The following is a 19,918-nucleotide window of genomic DNA, read 5'->3' as shown; positions in this document are numbered from 1 at the left end:
AGGAAGTTGATTAAGAAATTAAAGTCATTGGGATCATTTTATCCATTATCTTAATTTTTTTTCAGCCATTAAAGTCAATGATTTTTTTTATCTTCAATAATCAGCCTTGAGAATCATTAATTTATTTAATGTTGTTATTGTGATCCAATTTTATTTGTTTAAATTTTTATTTGCATCCACTGTATTTTTTTTTAGAATTCTAACTATTAAAATCATTTTTGTTAGATTTTAATTAGATGAAGATTTATTTGATTAGGAAAGTCATTAGGTAACTTTTTCGACATATGTCGATAATGTCGTTATTTCAACTTTGAATATTTACATATTTTTGTTTAGTTTTTTATATTTCATTTTTCAAATTTCTATTGTGTCCTAATAATTATTTCATTCTTTCTCTTCTTTTCATTCAGTAATATAAGTTTTCTTATATTTGTTCACCACAAAATAAATTTATAATACATTAAAGTATTTTCTAATTTTATTATATTAATGAAATAAAATGATCTTATAATTTTATTCACTTAGAGATTGTACTATTTAAAATTTCGGGCACATATATCAAAGGATTATTATAGACAATTTAAATCAAATACAATGAAAAAAAGAAATAATTTGATGCTAGCTCGCTTTTATGAAAATAGATAACCAACAAATATTTTCACCCTTTTGATCTAGAAAAATTTCCTCAAAATTACCACCTTCAAATAACTATGAAAGAATACTTCATGAATAATAATTAAGATAGAGTTACTATGTCATTTTTATATCAATTTTATTTCACAAATAAGTATATTCATTTAGCAAATTTATTTACCTTTAAAAATTCTCTCAAAAAATTTTAACAACATAAAAAATATATCATCCATCGTCAATTAATTTGAAAAGAAGAAAAAAAAACAAAATTTACACTATTTTTAAATTACTTATTTTCATGTCAAACATTTATTAATCAAACTCAATATGTTAACTATTAAATTGCATTTTGAATTCTATTCTAAACATTTATTCAAATTTTATGTAAAAAAAACTATTAAATTACAATTTGGAATATATTCTAAATACTTATATGAAAAGAATTTTAAACCACGTGCATTGTAATGTCTCCCAACTAGTTTATAATAGCCCAAAAAGTTTTGTTATAATCGGCCCAACCCAAGATCTAGGTTTTTTCGTGTTGCTCTAGCTTCCTCTAGCTTTCTTCTTCCAAGATCTAAAGGCATCAATGTCATCATCCAAATGTTTTTTAGGGTCAAGACCTATACAATGCACTTTGATTATCTTTTATTAATGTTTTTCAGGGTCAATACCTATACAATGCACTTTGATTATCTTTTACTTTAAAAGAGTATAACAAATTCTATATCGAAATGCATCTCATTTAATATATTGGCAAGATTTCGACTTTAATTGTATATCAAATTTTCGATATAGTTAAATAATAATAATAATAAGAAAAAAAACTCCGCTCTTAGAATGTAGATAAATAAATAAATAAATATTTGACAAACCTAAAAAAACATTATAAATCTTTTCAACTTCTAATTCCTTCCAAAATATCAGGATTCTATTTGACAAATATGATCTTTTTCCTCTTAGTGACCCGATTATAGAAGCAAAAAAAATCGATATTGATCATACATAATATCTCTCCATCTTCAAAGATTTTGATGAACTGTAGGGATTTCCAATAATTTGGTATATCATCAATAACAAATTCTCTTATCCATGAATCTTTCTCTTGCATCCTCCAAACTTAAATAGTCCTAGTCCTACTACCAGTTGACGTAAAAGATTGCATAAATGGTACCATTAATTTGATGTATCCTACCAAGTCCCACCTTAGGGTTAACTTGCAAGACGGCAGTCAATTCAATTTGTTCAGTTTCAACATCGAGAGCATATATAATATACTTTTTCTTTTTTATCCTTTTCTTTTATCGACCAATCTTTTTCTTTTCCCAACCAATAAATGATGCCATTGATGTAAGCACCACCATGAACAATTTCAATTACAAAAGACAGGGTGTGAACTGGTTACAGATAGGACTAAGGTTGGTTCCACTTCTACGAAAAGTCAAAATGTCCATTACGATCCTAGATTCTGGAGTATTAGGGACAATAATCGGGCGAGCAACAACTCTAAATAATTTATATTGTTTTGTGATAGGGCTGAAACCTAATCCAAAGAAATAAGTATCAACATTGCTCTCAGCAACTTGGATGAACTCATTAGTCATGAGATTGAATATGCCTTCGACACCAACAATAATAAGTATATTTAGAAGTATACACCAAGCCATTACATGAATTGGACATTATGAAAAAGGACTAGTCGCCATCAAATTGCAATGAGCCTAATTTAATAAGTTTTGATTCCAAATCAAAATCACCATCATCCAAATGTTTTTTAGAATCAAGATTGATACACTGCATCTTAGGATTACGTTGACTACTTGTAGATTGGGGATCGTCATGCTTAGAGGTGAAAAGAAGAAAAGCATTCGTAAGGAATTGAAATTTAGTTGATGAAGCGTTAATCTAAAACTAGATCATTCCAAGATTTACAAACAAACCTACCGTAAGGAAAATTGGAAATAACAAGTTTAGAGAAGATTTTTATACCAATAAAGGGTGGAAGATCCCTACCCCAATTCATAATCGTTCTCCTCTGGCTCATATCCACTTTCACCATCGGACATATCCATATCCAAGGCCTTCGTCCCAGAAGGCTAACTAAGCTTTGGCTTTTGTTTGTTAGGGAAATCTCTATATGTGTGGGAATGCAATCCCAAAAACTCCGATTTCAGTTTTAATTTTAAAAATTGGTATTAGATTGAAAATTATTTACTTCCTACATTTTAGTAAAACCATTCTAAAATAAATCATCCATTTTTAAAAAATAATAAGAATAAAAATTCTTACATTTTTTTTTTTTTTTTTTGAAGATTACAACATTCAAATTATGTAAGTCTTGTAGCAATCTTTGCCTTGAATTGAAATATATGGTGAAATTTTCATAATCCTAATATGGTTTTCGTATAAATTTTGTAAAATTAAAAATAATAAAAATAAATAAATATTATTGTATACATAAACTTCTATGGTTTTCTTTTTAAGGCATCCAAGTTTATGTGTTCGAAGATTCCTCCATAATTTGCAATAGGTACCTCGGATTTGAAAAAATCTGTACTATCTAAAAGTGAAAATATTGGATTCCCTTTTAGCTCATCATTTTAGGTTTAAAATCATTAGATATATTATTTTGCCCATATTTTTTAGAATCACAAACAAAAGTAGAACGTCTAATTTTCTCCTAGTGGTATTAAATATTTAAAAAAATTTAGTTCATTTTAATGTGAATGATATCTCAATTCATTTTTTAAAAGTTAATTTTAATTTTGATTTATTTTCTTATTTGATTTAAATTCAAATCAAATTTTCTTCGAAATTCAATCATTACATTCCAAATTTTCATAGATTATCTCTTCCTCTCTTTCTTTCTCATGTTTTTTTTCCTTTTTACTTTATGTTGTTAAAAACATTTTTTTGAAGCTTTATGTTTACGTCGTAACTCCAACTCCAACTATTCTTCCATATTTGGTAATACTAAAATGAATCTCATCCTCTCACCATTTTTTTTTTTTGTATACTTTTTATAATTGGGTGTAAAATTAGATTTGATTAATTATATACACTAAGTTTTGAGTTTTGATTTTAGATTTAGACTGGACCGAATACTGAATTGTGAATTTTTCAAACCAAAGGAATTAAGGTGTTATATCAAATTATCAAATAAAAAAGTAATATTTATTTGAAATAAAGTTTAAAAATTAAGAAGAAACATTGCAAATAATTTTTAGGGTTTATGTCTAAGAAAAGAAATAATATTAAAAATAAAAAAAAAGTAACATTTTAGTTTAAAATTAGAAGATAATGACATCATCCAAATCTAAATTAAAAAGATTTTCTTCACCATACGAAGTATCATGAAATAATAACATTAATAAAATTAAAATGATAATCCAATCATCTAAATTCAAATAAATAAATAAATAATTTTTAAAAAAAAATTCAGAGAGGATTATCATGAAACTAAAAAAAAAAAAAAAAAAAAGTAAATAATGATCTTTTGGGTAAAATGAAACTTTGAAAGTGATAAGATTAATAAAATCATTCAAATCAAAATAAATAAATAAATAAATAATTTAAACTAAGAGATGATGATAACGAAATTTTAAAAAATGAACGAAAAAAATATTTTCGTATAAATTAAAGTTAAAATTAGGAGGGTATCTAAATAAAATAATATAATATATTTTAAAAAATTAAAAGAGGTTTATGACGAAAAGTTGAAGTATATATTTGTTAAATTTAAATTTAAATTTGAAATTAAGATATACTCAAATCATTCATATAAAAACAATATTTTTAACTAAGAGACAATTATCACAAAATTTACAAAATTATTCTTTTACATATTTTTATTAAAATGGCTAGTAAAATAAAATGATCTCAAACACAAGCGACCAACTATAATGAAGGCAACCGAAACATAGACAAAAATACAAGAAAAAGGAACCACAATTTCCTAACCCTTCTTTTTTTTTTCTTCTTCTTCTTCTTTTTTTTTTTTCCCAATAAACAAAATCCTAAATCAAACCCCTAAACTTTGAACTCTAATCTCACACATTTGGTGCATGTTCAACATCAGTATTCATCTCAAGATGGTCAAATGGACAAAAAATAATGTATTTAAAGTATACCATTTTATCAAATTGGTGGAACAAATATTTTTATTTCTATTTGTTTAAAATATGATGTTTAATATACCACTATTTATGTTTTCAAAGCGGCATTTCAAACGTAAACCTCATGAACTATACAAACTTCTGAACTCAAACTGAAATACTCTGCAACCAAAACACAAATTATTAACTCCAAAGATTATTATAATTTCATATTATAATAATCAAGGTCTATCAAATAACTTATTTAACAGAGGTTGGAACTAATTGTAAGTGAAAATTTAGCTTTAAAAAAGAAAAATGGCTTTTGAGAATCCCACATCGGTTAAGTTGGGAAGTGAATTCTCCTTCATATACTTCTACCTTGGACCTTAGTTTTGGACCCCAGAGGGTACCCATATTTTAGAGGGAGTGAGGAGACCTATCAATGTGGGTATGGTGGAAATAAAATTATTATTATTAATAATTATTTTTTAATATTTTTCAACACTCCACATGTCGCGATGAGCGCAGTCAAGTATTCAGCGCACACGTTCTATAGCTCCGCGCGATTTGTTGATCTTCTGTGGCTAAGTGTTATCTAAGTTTTCTTCTTTGGCCCTCTGCACCTATAAAAGGCGCAAGCCTTCAGCTTCCTTATCATCTCATTCTCATTGTTTCCTTCTCCCAGCAACTCTCTCCACCCACTCAAACTCTCTGTTTCCAATTTTTAGATTTTTTTTTCGAGCAAATCAGTCTGATCGATTTGAGTTTCGGATCGGTGATGGTGCATTTCCGATCAAGATATTTATTGGTTGTTTTTATCTTGTGGACGATGTGGTAATATCGTTGACCTGCTTGCACACTTGGGCAAGCTATGAAACGTCTTAAAGAAAGCGAGATCCGTGACTCAGCCTATAACGAGCTTTTGTTTTGCAGGTTCCATTTTTTCTTGTCGACCACCATTTCCTAACTGTTCGCTGCTGTCAAAGTTCATTGTCCAAGGGTAGAAGTTTACAACAATTTTAAGGCGGTCCATTTGCCAATTCTATAATGGCCCTCACAAGCAACAACAACATCATGACATCCAACCTCAACCATCCATTCCAATTCGAAGGAGCAAACTTCAAATGGTGGAAGGAGAAGATATTGTTTTTCCTTACCGTCAAGTAAGTTGTCGATGCTTGTGTCACACCCTGCCTCGAGCTCGCCTCCTGAGCCCGAAGGGAGGCTTGAAAGACTGCAGATACCACCCTTTTGTGATACCTACTGCCCATCTGAACCTCTTTACTCTCATAAAACTTTAAGCCAAAGATGTAAACAACAACTGTTTAATTAAGCTCATTTTATTACAAACAGTACAACGTTTATATAACTCTCGGGCTTAACTACAAATTTTACAATAACAACTCTTAACCGGAAGTGTGACTGTGGCTGTGGTGGACCTTGACCTTAGCAGCACCCTAGAACTCCTCACCTTTCGCTACCTAGGAAGAAAAACATGAAAAAAAAAATGAGCTTCAAGAAGCCCAGTGAGTGGTAAGCAACTTCTAGAGTCTATTTCAACTCGTAATAATATAAGCATATCATAAATACGAGGTTATATTCAAACCTCAGCCTTGAATAAGTATGTTCTCAATTCTATCTACATGGAAGGTAGATAGTTAAATTGATACTACTCATAGTGAGTCTGATCTCGACTCTACCTATACACACGGTAGGTAGTTAAACTGATACTAGTCATAAATGTTTACTCTCTTACGTTCCTTATGTTTCCTATGTGTACATAGATCTCCACTTATGGGTTTAGAAACTAGGCCTGCCGACCCTCTGACCATGCCATACGAGGTTCCTCTCACAGACTCAGGAACTAAACCTCTTGGTTCCCTGACCATCCTGTGAGGTTCTGCTCTCGAACTCAGGAACTAGGTCTATTAACCCCCTGACCATCCCGTTCACATATTCTCATTCTCATGCTAGTTATTCATTCACAACATAAGCCTATACATATAATCTATAAGATATGCTTAAGATTTAAAGGAAATCACCACTCATCTTGGTTGGATAGGAACCTTCCTCTTTAGAAGTTCCTTGGTTTCCTCAGGCTCTCTTTTGAACCCTAAATTTCAGATTCAACTTCAAGCTTAGAGTACTCATAGTTTCAAGCCTTATTTCGAGATACTTCCTTCTACAAATATGTTTTAAAATATCTCGGAAAGCAGACCTTAAATGCTCAGCTTAGAACACTTCATGGTTTGGCTGGAATTCTCAAATCATCAAGACTGGCTCAAATTAAACCGAGAGCTCAACCCTTCTGTCTTTTCCTTACTCTCCAGCCTGATTCCTTGGAGTTTCTTCTCCGGCAGCCCTATCTTGAAAACTAGACTCATAGACATTTCAAGTGGATTTTGAATTACTCAAAACGCACGAGTAGTCTGGGAGAACTCTTCATCCCAAGTTAATGCAACTTCCAGACCTCACTGTCCGAAAACATTTCCTTCTCTTGGAACCTCTTGTTCAACGCATGGTTTCCTCCGAAACTGCTCTCAAACAATCTTCCTAATATTTTTCAAGAGGATCTATGAACTAAAGAGAGACCTTGTGGTGGTATTTATAGGCCCAAGAAATCGTTCCTTCTCATCTCACAAAGCCTCCAACCATGATACCTCCTTCTTTAGCAACTTTTGGAGTGTTTGCACCATGCTTTGTCACCACCTACTTCCTTGCCATTCACCTACTTCCATGCCACTCACCTACTAGCATGAAGTTTAAGTTGTCTTCCTCATGCATAAAACTTCTTAATGAGATTTATACTTAATGCCAAGTGGGATGCCTAGCTACAGAAGTACTCTTGATAGACTCATTTATGTGAATGTGGAAATGAGGGCGACTTCCTATGGAGTATTTTAGGCAAACTCTCTAGAGTGTTCACTAAACTGGAATACACGTGCTAGGCCTTAAAGCGTGGGATTTTGATCTACACCCTAATGATATTATGTGTGAGATGTTGTTAGAGATTAAGTTCAAAACCAAGGGTTACTCTAGTATATTATGAATCATCTACACTACGTAAAGGTTCAAATCATAAGACACCTTTGCTTATGCATAGTATTGTATAGACTAAAATTGATTGATGAAAAAAATACTTTTATTCATTTAAATTTTCAAGTGGGGGATTGTTGGTGAAAATTGAGTTTTAAAAAAGAAAAATGGCTTTTGAAAATCCTACATCGGGTGACTTCTCCTTCATATACTCTTACCTTGGACCTTGGGTTTGGACCCCAAGGGGTACCCATATTTTCGAGGGAGTGAGGAGATAGACCAATGTGGGTACGGTAAAAATCCCACACGCGCAACCCGCCACTGTACGGTCGGTCAGAAGTGGCAAGGTGAGGCGTGCGTGTGATTATTTTTGGAAAAAAAGTTATTATTATTAATTATTTTTATACTATTTTTTACTTTTTCAACGCTCCACGTGTCGCGATGAGTGTAGTTAAGTATTCAGCACGCACATTCTGTGGCTCCACACGATTTACGGATCTACACGTTTTGTGGTTGGGCGTTGTCTGCGTCCACTTCTGTTGGTCCTTTGCACATATTAAAAGGCGCAAGCCTTTAACTTCCTCATCATCTCATTCTCATTATTTTCCTCTCCCAGCAACTCTCTCCACCCACTCAAACCCTTTATTTCCAGTTTCCAGTTTTTGTTTTCTAAGCAAATCAAAATGATTGGTGTGAGTTTTTTTATCGGTGACGGTGTATTTTCAATCGAGATATTTTTTGGTTGTTTTATTCCGAGGATGAGTGGCAACATCGTTGACCTGCTTGCACACTTGGGCAGAGCTGCGAAACATCTTAAAGAGAGTGAGATCTGCAACTTAGCCTGCAACGAGCTTTTTTTTACAGGTTCCATTTTTTCTTTTCGACTGCCATTTCCTAATTGTTCAGTGCTATCAAAGTTCCCCGTCCGATGGTTTACCATCCGAGGGTGCAATTTACAACACTAATTACTCAGAAAATGTCCAAAATTTGGACCTAATTTTATTTAAAAATTTAATAATAACAAAAATAGTTTGAAATTGCTATATATAGCCAATCCAAAGATCATTAATAATTTTTATTTTTTGAAACAATCATAAAATAAATTTGGCCCAAAATAAAAATATTTATAAAAATGGTCCACATAAAAAAAAGGTTGGAAAAGTTGAAAAATCTTGTCAAGATATCTCAAGACATGTCTATTTCATCATTATTAGTTTAGGCCCATCAACTTAAAGTTTGTTATTACCTACGTTGCAGATGTGGTGTTATGGGAAGCTTAAAAAGATAATTGAATTATAAAACTTTAATAATATAACTTTAATTTATGAATAAGAGAACTTACAAAATTTAGAAGCTCAAATAAAGGAACGTAAAGATAAAAAAGATAAATTAAATTAAGAGACAAATCTTTTTAATTGGTCAATGTGATGACTAATAAAAAAAAAATTAAAAATTGATGTGAAAGTTTAAAAATAAATATAAAAATAATTAAAAGCAATAATATTCAATATTTTAAAATCAAAGATAAGTTAAAGGCAGTTACAAATGATTTAATTTCTTTATATATCTATATTCCCTAAAATTTGAAGAAAAATATTTTCTAGATTTTTTTGTTATAACATATTGTGAATCTATAAATGTCACCAATTAGGTAAAATCTTATTTAAACTGTGAAAATAATTTCAATTATGAGAGAATTGTGGAGAATTTATTTTTAGAACTTAAACCCACGAATATAACTCATAAGTCTATTTGTACTAAAAAACAACTAATAACCTCTAATTCAAATTTCTGTCTCTAAATTAAAAAATATATTTTTAGTTTTATTTAAATGATTTGATATACCTTAATTTCAAACTTTTATCTAAACTAAAAACATCTATTTAAAAGAAATTGTGATCCCGTGCCAAAAAAAATCGTGATAATCCTTCTTTACTTTCTTTTTAAAAAAAAAATCTCTTTTTAGAGATAATCTCCCCTTAGTTAAACTACAAGAAATACTACTTTATATAGCTTTGGAAGATAGCAGGTTTTAAAATAAGCTATTAAAAATTATGGGAAATAAGGCATAAGAAGGAAGGAAAAAACAAGTGGAAGAAAGGTGCAAAATTTTCGGGAAAAAGCGGAAAAAAAAAAGCCCATCTTTCAAATCTCATCCATGTCTTAATGGTAGGAATTCCCAACTCACTCAGGATTGAGGCCATGTTACCTATGGTCATCCTAGTGAAGTGAAGTCTTAGTTATAAACGATGTTATATAACGAGATATTAACACTTCGTGGTCAGGTCTTATACAAACTCTTTGTATAGGACGCCCTCGCTCGTATGTCCCCTACACGAATGATCAGAATCAGACCATCTGTGACAAGTCACAACACTTGTGACCATTCCACAAAGCAGGCTGCATCCGTAGCGTTACCAAGATAAGGTTTTCCTCCTATATCCATATATTACAGACCATTTTAGTTATCACTCAAGACATGATCCACTTGTATGTCACCACATACATGCTTAAGTTACATACAGATAACCAGGGACATTAAGTTTATTGGTTTATGGTAAAATCTAAATGTGCAAAGTCAAGTAGTGAAGTAAATATCATTTATATTATACATCACAAGTATTCGTACAAAGTTGTTTACAAACTACTGGACACGAGACTTTCGGACACAAACTGTCACACCCCACCCTAGACCACCCTCTTAGCCTAGGAAAGGGCATGACTGCAGCAATTATCAATCCTTTTGTTGACACTTACTGCCTAATAACTCTTGCAGAATAACTCTGATACCAAGATATAACTCAGATACAGCGGAATGCCTTACAGGCCACAAATTTATTAATTCAGAAACATAACATGTTTAGAGTCATTACAACACTACATCCACAAGTCCCAAAGCCCAAAACCCTAGTCCCTATATGAACATCAGTAACATGTGTACAATATTTACAGTAACCACCTAAATCTTTATCCTTTAGTGACAGAGCAGATGCAGAGCTATCTTCTGAGGATTTGACCGCTATCTGGGGGAAAGGAAAACATTTGAAAACGAGGTGAGCTTACTAGCCCAATGAGTGACTTAAGAAAGACAACTAATACTCATGCAAAAATCTCAATAAAGAGTTTAAACTGAAATATAAGATTCTACGATACCTTGTACTGCAGTATAAACATTTTCCAAGCATAAAGCATATAAAGTTGTTTTAATCATAAAACATTAAAACTGTTTCTTAGTTGAGAATAACCCTGCTGTGGTTAAAAATAATCCCAACACCAACTGCTAGTCAAGAGAGAACTCTTTTGCTCAATCTCTAACTCTAACTACCTACGTGCACGTGGCCATACTAAGTACCGTCATACCTTAGGTAATTTTGCTTAGATACCTTCTCAAATTTTCTTCAGTATCAAGCTGCTAGGATACCTTCTTAAATGTCTTTTCAACACATATAAATAGCTTTTCAACAAACTTCCCACACATGCATGCGTTTAAAACATAACTCATGGTTTGCTTGGAAATTACTTTGTAAAACTAGCTGGCATGAGAATAATCTTCTTTAAAACATGCTTTCTTTTAAAAATTGTAAATAAAACATTTTAGTCAAATGTTTTAATCAAACGTTTTAGTCACTCACCTCGATCGCTTAGGAACCTTTCTCTCTAGAAATTCCTTGTTTACCTCGGGCTCCCTTTTACACCCCTAGAATCCAGATTCAATTTAACACTTCGATTACTCATAGTTCTAGGCCTTATTTTGAGATATGTTCTTATACAAAAATATTCTAAAATGTCTCAGAAAGCTCACCCTAAAATCTTAGCTCAGAACTTCTCGTGGTTTGGCTGGAATCACAAAATCTTCAAGACTGGCCCAAGCTTATCCGACAGCCTGACCCTTCTAGCCTTTTCTCAGTTTCCAGCCCGATCCCTTAGATATTTTTCTCCAGCAGCCCTACCCTGAAAACTATACTTTCAGAGCTTTCAAGTAGCTATGGAATCACTCCAAACGCACGAGTAACCTGGGAGAACTCTTCGTCCCAAGTTGATGTTGTTTTCCAGACTTCACTGTCGAATGCGTCCCCTTTGAAGTTCTATGATCAACGCATGGATTTTGCTCTCAACGCAATATTTACTCAGCTTTCCCACTCTTTTTAATGTCTTTTTGAATTGTGATTTGAAAAATAAAGTCCTTGGTCCTATTTATAGGCGTCCAAACACTCTCCAAGGTCGACACCTTCTACTTGGCTGCATGTCCAAGTGTTTCCTCCTCACACTAACAACACAACTTTTGATCAACGCAATCTAAGTGTCCTTCTCCTACCTAGCCAATGCAAGGGCTTCAAATTGCATGTCCTCTTATGCAACCACCTCAATTCCTTAAGGCTTAAGGCTTCCTCCTAAGAAGACACATGTTTGATGACGTCCTTTATATGATCTCATCCTTCATATGCGTCCACAACCCCTTGGATGTTCAACACATAGAGCCATCAACGCATAGTCTATAATCAATGCATAGCAAGCCAACTCACTTAGTCACCACAAGTCCTAACCATCGCAACAGCCAGCCATCACCAATGCATAGGATGGCCGCTCATCCTCGACGCATGGCTCACTAGGTATCATAGCAGGGCTCTCTCAGCATGGGCGCATGGCGCTTGGCATAGGCGCTGGCCATTACTCGCAAGGCTTGCTTGGCCCCATGGGCGCTTGGCAAGGCGCTCGATGCATTGATGCTTGGCAGGGCGCTCAACGCGTAAGCTGGGTGCTTGATGCTCGACAGGGCGTTCGACGCATAAGCTGGCCGCTCAATGCATAGGTAGGGGTGCTTGGCATCGATGCATGCCAGCCTTCCAATGCATGCCTTCACTTCCTTCAGTCACATTGGTCCCTTCCAACGCATGCCTTCACTTCCTTCAGCCGCATTGATCCTTTCTAACGCATCCCCCACAAAATTTTATACTTAGCTAAATTTTCCAAGTTTTTCCCCAAAAGTCAAGCTTCCAAATTCCCTCTTTTCTTCTAATTTCCACCCTTTTCTCTACCATTACACACTAGTTTCCACATCAACCTACTAAACACACTAGTCTTAGTAGGGAACATACTCAAGTAGGGAAATTAGGATTTCGAGTTCACACAAACCCCAGCATAACTCTTGTTGAACCCTCAATAGTCTCAGTTTCACTGGAAATCTCACACAAAACGAGCTTACTTCGTGGCTTATGATCCTTCATGTGGTCTTCTTCTAAGAAGATAGCATTTGTAGAAACAAACACTTTGTTCTCACTCAGATCATAAAAGTATCCATCTGTCATTTCCTTGGGGTAGCCCACAAAGAGGCAAACCTTCAAACGCGATACTAACTTCTTAGAGTTAGTCACAAGCACATGTGTCGGATAGCCCCAAATCCTGAAGTGGTGTAAACTACCTTTACGGCCTCTCCACAACTCAAAAAATGTTTCAGAAACAATTTTCAAGGGAACGTTGTTCAGGATATAGCATGCAGTCTCCACTGTAAAACCCCAAAATGAGTCTGGAAGATGAGCAAAACTCATCATAAACTGAACCATGTCTAACAAGGTTCTGTTTCTCCTTTCTGATACACCATTCTGTTGAGGTGTACCAGGGGTCAAGAGTTGGGACGCAATCCCATGTTCTATCATATAGTTCTGGAATAGAGGTCCATATACTCTCCACCACGATCAGATCTTAGTGTTTTTATCTTCTTACCTAACAAGTTTTGAACTTCAGCCTTATACTCCTTGAACTTGTCAAGGGCTTCAAACTTACGTTGCATTAGGTACAGATACCCGTATCTTGAATAATCATCTATGAAAGAGATGAAATATTCATACCCACCCCGAGCTCTAACATTCATTGGACCACAGAGGTCTGAATGTACAAGCTCCAAGGCTTCCTCGGCTCTGTAACCTTTTCCAGTAAAAGGTCGTTTGTTCATCTTGCCTTCGAGGCATGATTCACATACCAGCAAGGAGTTTTCTTCTAAACTCTTTAGAAGTCCACTTTTTACCAACTTCTCAATCCTATTGAGGTTGATGTGACCTAACCTTAGATGCCAAAGATGGGCATTTTTCTTAGGAGAAACCTTTGGTCTTTTAGCTGTTGTTTCCGTATTGAACATTTCAATGTTAAACAAGGCTTTTATGACTAACGGCCTTAGAACATATAAGTTACTTTCCATTGAACCATAACAAATCCTCGTTCCATTCTTGAAAATAAACACTTTATTCCCATAAAAAGAGACATTATACCCTTGTTCAATGAGACAAGAAATCGAGATTAAGTTCCTTTTAATATGAGGAACTACGAAAACATTATCCAGTAACAGAAAATGTTTCTTGTCAACAAATAACTCCAGCCTGCCTACAATAATAGCTGAAACAACCTCACCAGTATCGACTCGTAGAGTCATCTCTCTCTCTGCCATTGTTTGTCAAGGACTAAATCCTTAGTAAGAGGAACTGACGTGGTTGGTAGCACTCGAATCTAAGCTCCAAACAGAATCGTCATTCTCTACCAAACACGTCTCCAAGACCAATAAATCAGATTTACTGTCTATCCTTCTCTTTTGGAGAGTAGTGGGATCAGTGTCAGAACAACTGACACTACTGGTTTCGTCATCCATCCTTTTGTGCTCGACAAGTAAGAACTGACGTTCAAATGAACTTGCAGCGAGTCCATGATCTTGCGTGCAATGACCATGTGCTCAACTCTTTTTGGCCAAAACATCAGGAATGTTAGCTAAAATGTAAAGTTGGGCCAATGAATTAGCCTTCATCCACACTTCATATGCATTGCGAACACTTCGTAGTGCATCAAGGGTCGGGACTTGAGGACATTCCTCAACCATGACAAATTCGTTTGCCATGAAATACGTCTCACACGATTCTTTCCACTGTATGAAATCGGTCATATTAAAAGCACTAAATGGAAATACTAACGAGTTGCTGAAAAGAAAAGCAAATTGACCTACATTAGGTTTTAAACAAATACCTGTTGTAAAACAAAACAACATCCAATAAGGTTTTAGCAAAACTAATATGAACCCCGTATGACATCTAGTTTCGCAATGACACTTCAAAGGTTTAGGACAAAAGTCGCCGAAGGGAGGTCAATTATCCCTCCTCTAAATTGAGAAGTTCTCAACTAGCCATTAATACCAGAATAATTCTTGCTCCTATAACAACTAGCTATCATTGATTTGGCCAAGAGATCATTAATTTACTTAACAATTTCTCGTAAGTGTAACCCGCCATTTTAGGCCCTAGAGATCCGCCCCAAGCAACCTATCCAAAGGAAAAAAATCCGAATGAGGCAAAACCTAAAGCGACCCTATCCATTTCCGGAGTTCACCTTGATCTTGACCAACTGCACAAAACCCATCCGAAGGGGGATGCTCCCAGGGTGCCACAAGGGAGTACAGAATGATCTCACCGTGTAAACTAATAACAGAGACCATAGGACGGGATGACACACACACTTCACCCACTTACTATAAACACTCTCTCTATCCACCTTGATATTGACTCATGCAAACACCATCCGAAAGGGGATGCTCCTAGGGCACCACGAGGCCAAGCATGAATCTCACAGTGTGAACATTCAGGGAGAAACGTGAGTGGAATCATAAACATATCAGATACATCTCTTCCCACTGAGTATTTTATAACCTAGTGTTTAAATTACTTAGAAAAAACACAGCTAAGGATTTTAACTAAGTGACTTTTAGGTTTGCCCTAGAGTAACTTTTACCTTGAATAGTTAAACAACTTTTGATCATCATCCATTAAACTCTTTAATGGAGTCTTTGACCAATTGTCACATGCTTGTAGAAAATCTATCTAATTCACCTTTCCAAGTAGGTTCCCAGGTAGGGGTGTTCTGTTTTTGTCAGCTTAAGAACCCCAACCTAGATAGAAACTGCCTTAGACAAAAGGTCCCTTATAGATAGATTTAAAACAAATTTAATCTTTTATGCCAATCAATTTAATCCTATTGAACCGATTTTAAAAGATTAATCTAGGTTACTAAACTTTTTAGAATCATTTGAACTTAGGTTTATCTCAATTCAATTTTAAAACCCTTTTAAAAAACTTGAGTTCACCCTAAGTCCGATGCAACTCTTTTTTATTAATTTTAGTTCTAATTTCCTTTATAACACTTATAAACGGAAAGAACCAAAACCACAATGCAAAGCTAACACATGCAAAGCATTCATAACGATTATAAACAGCCTAAGTGTCATGCTCAATGCATTGTTCATTCATTGCTACTTCTTTTATATAACGTTTATAAAAAAATAGCAACGAAACAAGCACAACATGCATCCATACACCCTTAGACTATAACACTTATAATAAAAGGATGATGCATGATAATGTTCACTGCATGCAAAATATAACTCTTATATTTCATGATGCATGTGCATGCGTTCAGGTAATTTCTTCATGCAATATTATAACATTTATAATACATGATGCATGAATGATTGCACAACCTAAGGTGGGTTTTTAAACTATATGTCAAACACTTTGCCATATAAACACCATACATCACATGTATAATAAACAAATATTGATGAACTGGGTAAAATTTTCTCAAATCCACAAAAAATAAAGGTAACTATTACAAAACCAAGGAGTCTCTGGTTCAAATAGGCGAACCGGGTCTTGAACCATCCGGGTGAAGCAACGTGTCTCCAACCATCGTGTACCAAACTCCCTGCGACCGTCTACACGAAAGAACAAACACTTCGCGCTATCGTTTACCAACACTCCCAGAGTTAAACGATCGTGTACTTTTACTAAGCGATGAAGCAATGAAGTACGCGATCAGCCCACCACAGGAAAAGATGCAATAAAAAATGATGCGGGCGAAAAATAGAATTTGAGGGTTGTATCCTTCCTTGCCTCATTTAAATTTTTGCACTTATCATTTTCAATCTTATATTGTTGAATTCTATTATCATATCCTCTTTCGTTTGACTCAATCCTAAATTTTTTATTGCTTTATTTGGTTGTCGCATTCACCCCTTGCCTATTATGACTTCAAATGATGAAATTTATGCCTCTTTTCTTACTGCATGTACTAGAGTCAGATTAATTTCAAGACAATCAATTGATGAAATATTTCTAAAATTTAGTGGTCTACCAGCTTTCCTTCAAAACTGTTTTTTCGAAATTTTCTGAGTCCAACGCATGAATTATATCGCCTTTCAGCAATGAAGACATTGTTGCATGTTAAATTTGGGGGTAATAATTTTATTTTCGACCTTGTTATTTTTAGAAACTTCGATTAAAATAATAATAATAATAATAATAATAATAATAATATATAGAAAAAATTATATAACGTTGAGATCGGATCCTGCTCATAGTTGGATGTCCGCATGACACCCGTGGGGGCAAGCCCAAACAAAGGTGGGAATCGTGATCAACGCAGAAACCAAGTGATCGCAACTCCACTGCCAAATAAAGAGATGGGCATAAGTTTTGACTGAAAAAGAGCACCTTGCTCGTAGTTGGATGTTCACATGACACTCGTGGGGGCAAGCCAAAATGAAGGTTGGACACACGGATCAGCACAAGATCAAAAAACGAATATCTGAATCGTGCGAGGGTCAAAATCACTTGAACACCCCGATTTGATAAAGTTTAAAATAAATCATGCGATGTCATGGAAATGAGTAAAGATATTTTTGAAAATTAAGCTCGCGGTCCCTAAAGATTAGAAATGTTTTAGGAAGAGATTAGGATGGAAATTAAGAAGGCATTGATTCAGCAATTTGAATAAGGCACCTTGAGAAGCCTAGGTAGGGTGAAGGCGATTGAAATTTTAAAGAAAATATTTAGTTTATGCTTGAGGACAATCATTGTTTTAAATTTGGGGGTGTGATAACTGGTAGAAACACAAGTTATTACAGCTCAAATTAGTAAAACAATGGGACAAAGCGATGGTAAAATAGGCAATATTATGTTTAAAAGCGCCAAAGTAAAAGGAATTGCGATCGTGAGTACTCATCGCATAGAAGCAGTTAATTTGCCTATTCTGTGCAGGTACAATGCGATGGCACATCTGAAATTGCAATCCAAAGGCACAATGTGGCAGCACGCTTGAATTTGCAATTGTAAGTCATGCGATCGTGAGAAGTTTCTCAAAAGCGATTGCATAATGACATCACATCAAGGCGACAACATAATAAATCATGATAAGATGTAAAGTTGATAACAGTCGATTTCGAATTCAGTTGACAAGCCGTTAAAAACCATATTGTTGCAAGTACATTGAACTTTTAGTGACTTTTAAATGGTGCAACAGAGTAGGGAAATTAATGTTGCCCATCGTCATCATTTCAATCATTAGCAAGAATAGTTGTTTCACCTTGAAATCTATAAATACCCAATGCTGCCAGAGAGAGAGACGATACATAGAGACTGAGAGAGAGCAAGGAGACGAGGCAAGCTGAGAGAAATCACTTTCCGGACAGATCGAGAGACTGCCGGAAAACAATACAAAAGAAAGAAGTCTAACCCTAGTGAGAGCAAGAATCCGCAAACTGGAACAGAGTTGAAGTGATAAAGAGCAGTGTAAAAGGTCAATACAAACAAGATATTGCTGATAATGGGCAGAAATGCTTGTTATTATAGTGCTAAGTTGTAAAACAATGTAAGGTTGCATTGATAAAAACATATAAGATTGCGTCCAAAAAGCATTAAGTTCATAGTATTAAGGTCGCATGCATCCATCGTATGAAAATGTATTTTTGTGCAGAATATGCGTTGACGCAAGGCGAAAAATGCGATCACAAGAAATCAACGGTCGAGCGCATCAAAAGATTGCGTTACCGTAAGGCTATGCGGTGATTTGCGCTCGCAAATCTCTGCTCAAGAAGGTTGCCGCATAAAGCCGGCGTAACTTAGTGGGCACATCCAGGTGAAAAGCATCATAAATTATGATGGGACAGAAAGCTGATGACAATCGATTTCGAATTAAGTTGACAAGCCGCTAACGAACTACTGTAGCAAGTACGCTCAACTTTTCGGTGACACATATTCGGCGCATCAGACAGAGAATTAATGTCATCCCATCAGTGAAATCATAAGAGAGAAGAAGCTTTTCACCCTGAAGCTCTATAAATACGGAAGGCAACCTTCAGTGAAGCAGTTCGGACAGTTAGATAATTTTCCCTTAGATAGAAGTAGCCTTATTCATAGTTTTTCTTTTATTTAGATTGCGGAATGGGAGAAGGGAAGAGACATCGAAAGATCGCTCTGGTAAGCTCGAAAGAGAACCCAGAGGCATGGAAAAACAGAGAGAGGGCCGATTCTCGCGAGAGCGAGATTATCTTTTGAGCAGAGTAGAGAAGAACAGTGTAAAAGCCTTGGGAAGTAAGAGATTGCTACCAGACTCTTTATTCTTATTTCGCATTGTTATTCTGTATTTCAATTCTATATCTATAAATGGAACTTGCTTATCTATATATGTTCACTCTCTTAAAAGCACGTATGAGTAGCTAAATCTATCGAATGGGTTGAGAAGGACTAAGCTAATATGACCTAGGATCTTCATTGCATGCGATCATCTTGTCTTATGTTGTACCCAACACCCCTTTAGAGCTACTCGAGAGAGAGTCTAAAGAAAGAACCTAAGACTTGAGAGAGCTAGATTAGAATCTAGACTTGAGAGAGCGAGATTAGATCTGCATAAGCGAGAGATAGGGACATAGAGATAAGCTCTGTTTGTTAACATGCATCGCACGCACCCTAGAGATAGGTAGGATATTATATGGTCAGCTTGTATGTGTGAATGTCAATTGTCATCGCATAAACAAGAATACAGGCTTATGTGTAGGTCCTATAGACTTATCGTATATATTGCATGCGTTCTAAAACTAGAAACTGTAGCATTTGCGTTGAGAGATGATTTGCTATTGTATGTGTGTTGCATGATCGCATAACATGAACGCAATGCTAGGAAGTGTTAGTTGAACCCCTTCTCAACTCGTTCCACTACATATTCATCGTATCTTTCGTATTATCAACTCTTTTCTTAACTCTGCCGCATACTTTTTATACCGCAAACAACAACCCAAAAACAACTCTTTGATTTATTGGTTACCGCAAAGTCTTCTTAAAATTATT

Source organism: Benincasa hispida, chromosome 2 (genome assembly GCF_027475165.1).
Source record: "Benincasa hispida cultivar pf3 chromosome 2, pf3_genome.v1.1, whole genome shotgun sequence".
In the NCBI taxonomy this organism is placed as follows: Eukaryota; Viridiplantae; Streptophyta; class Magnoliopsida; order Cucurbitales; family Cucurbitaceae; genus Benincasa; species Benincasa hispida.
The sequence above is the reverse complement of the archived record's forward strand: the minus strand, read 5'-3'. Positions refer to the sequence as shown.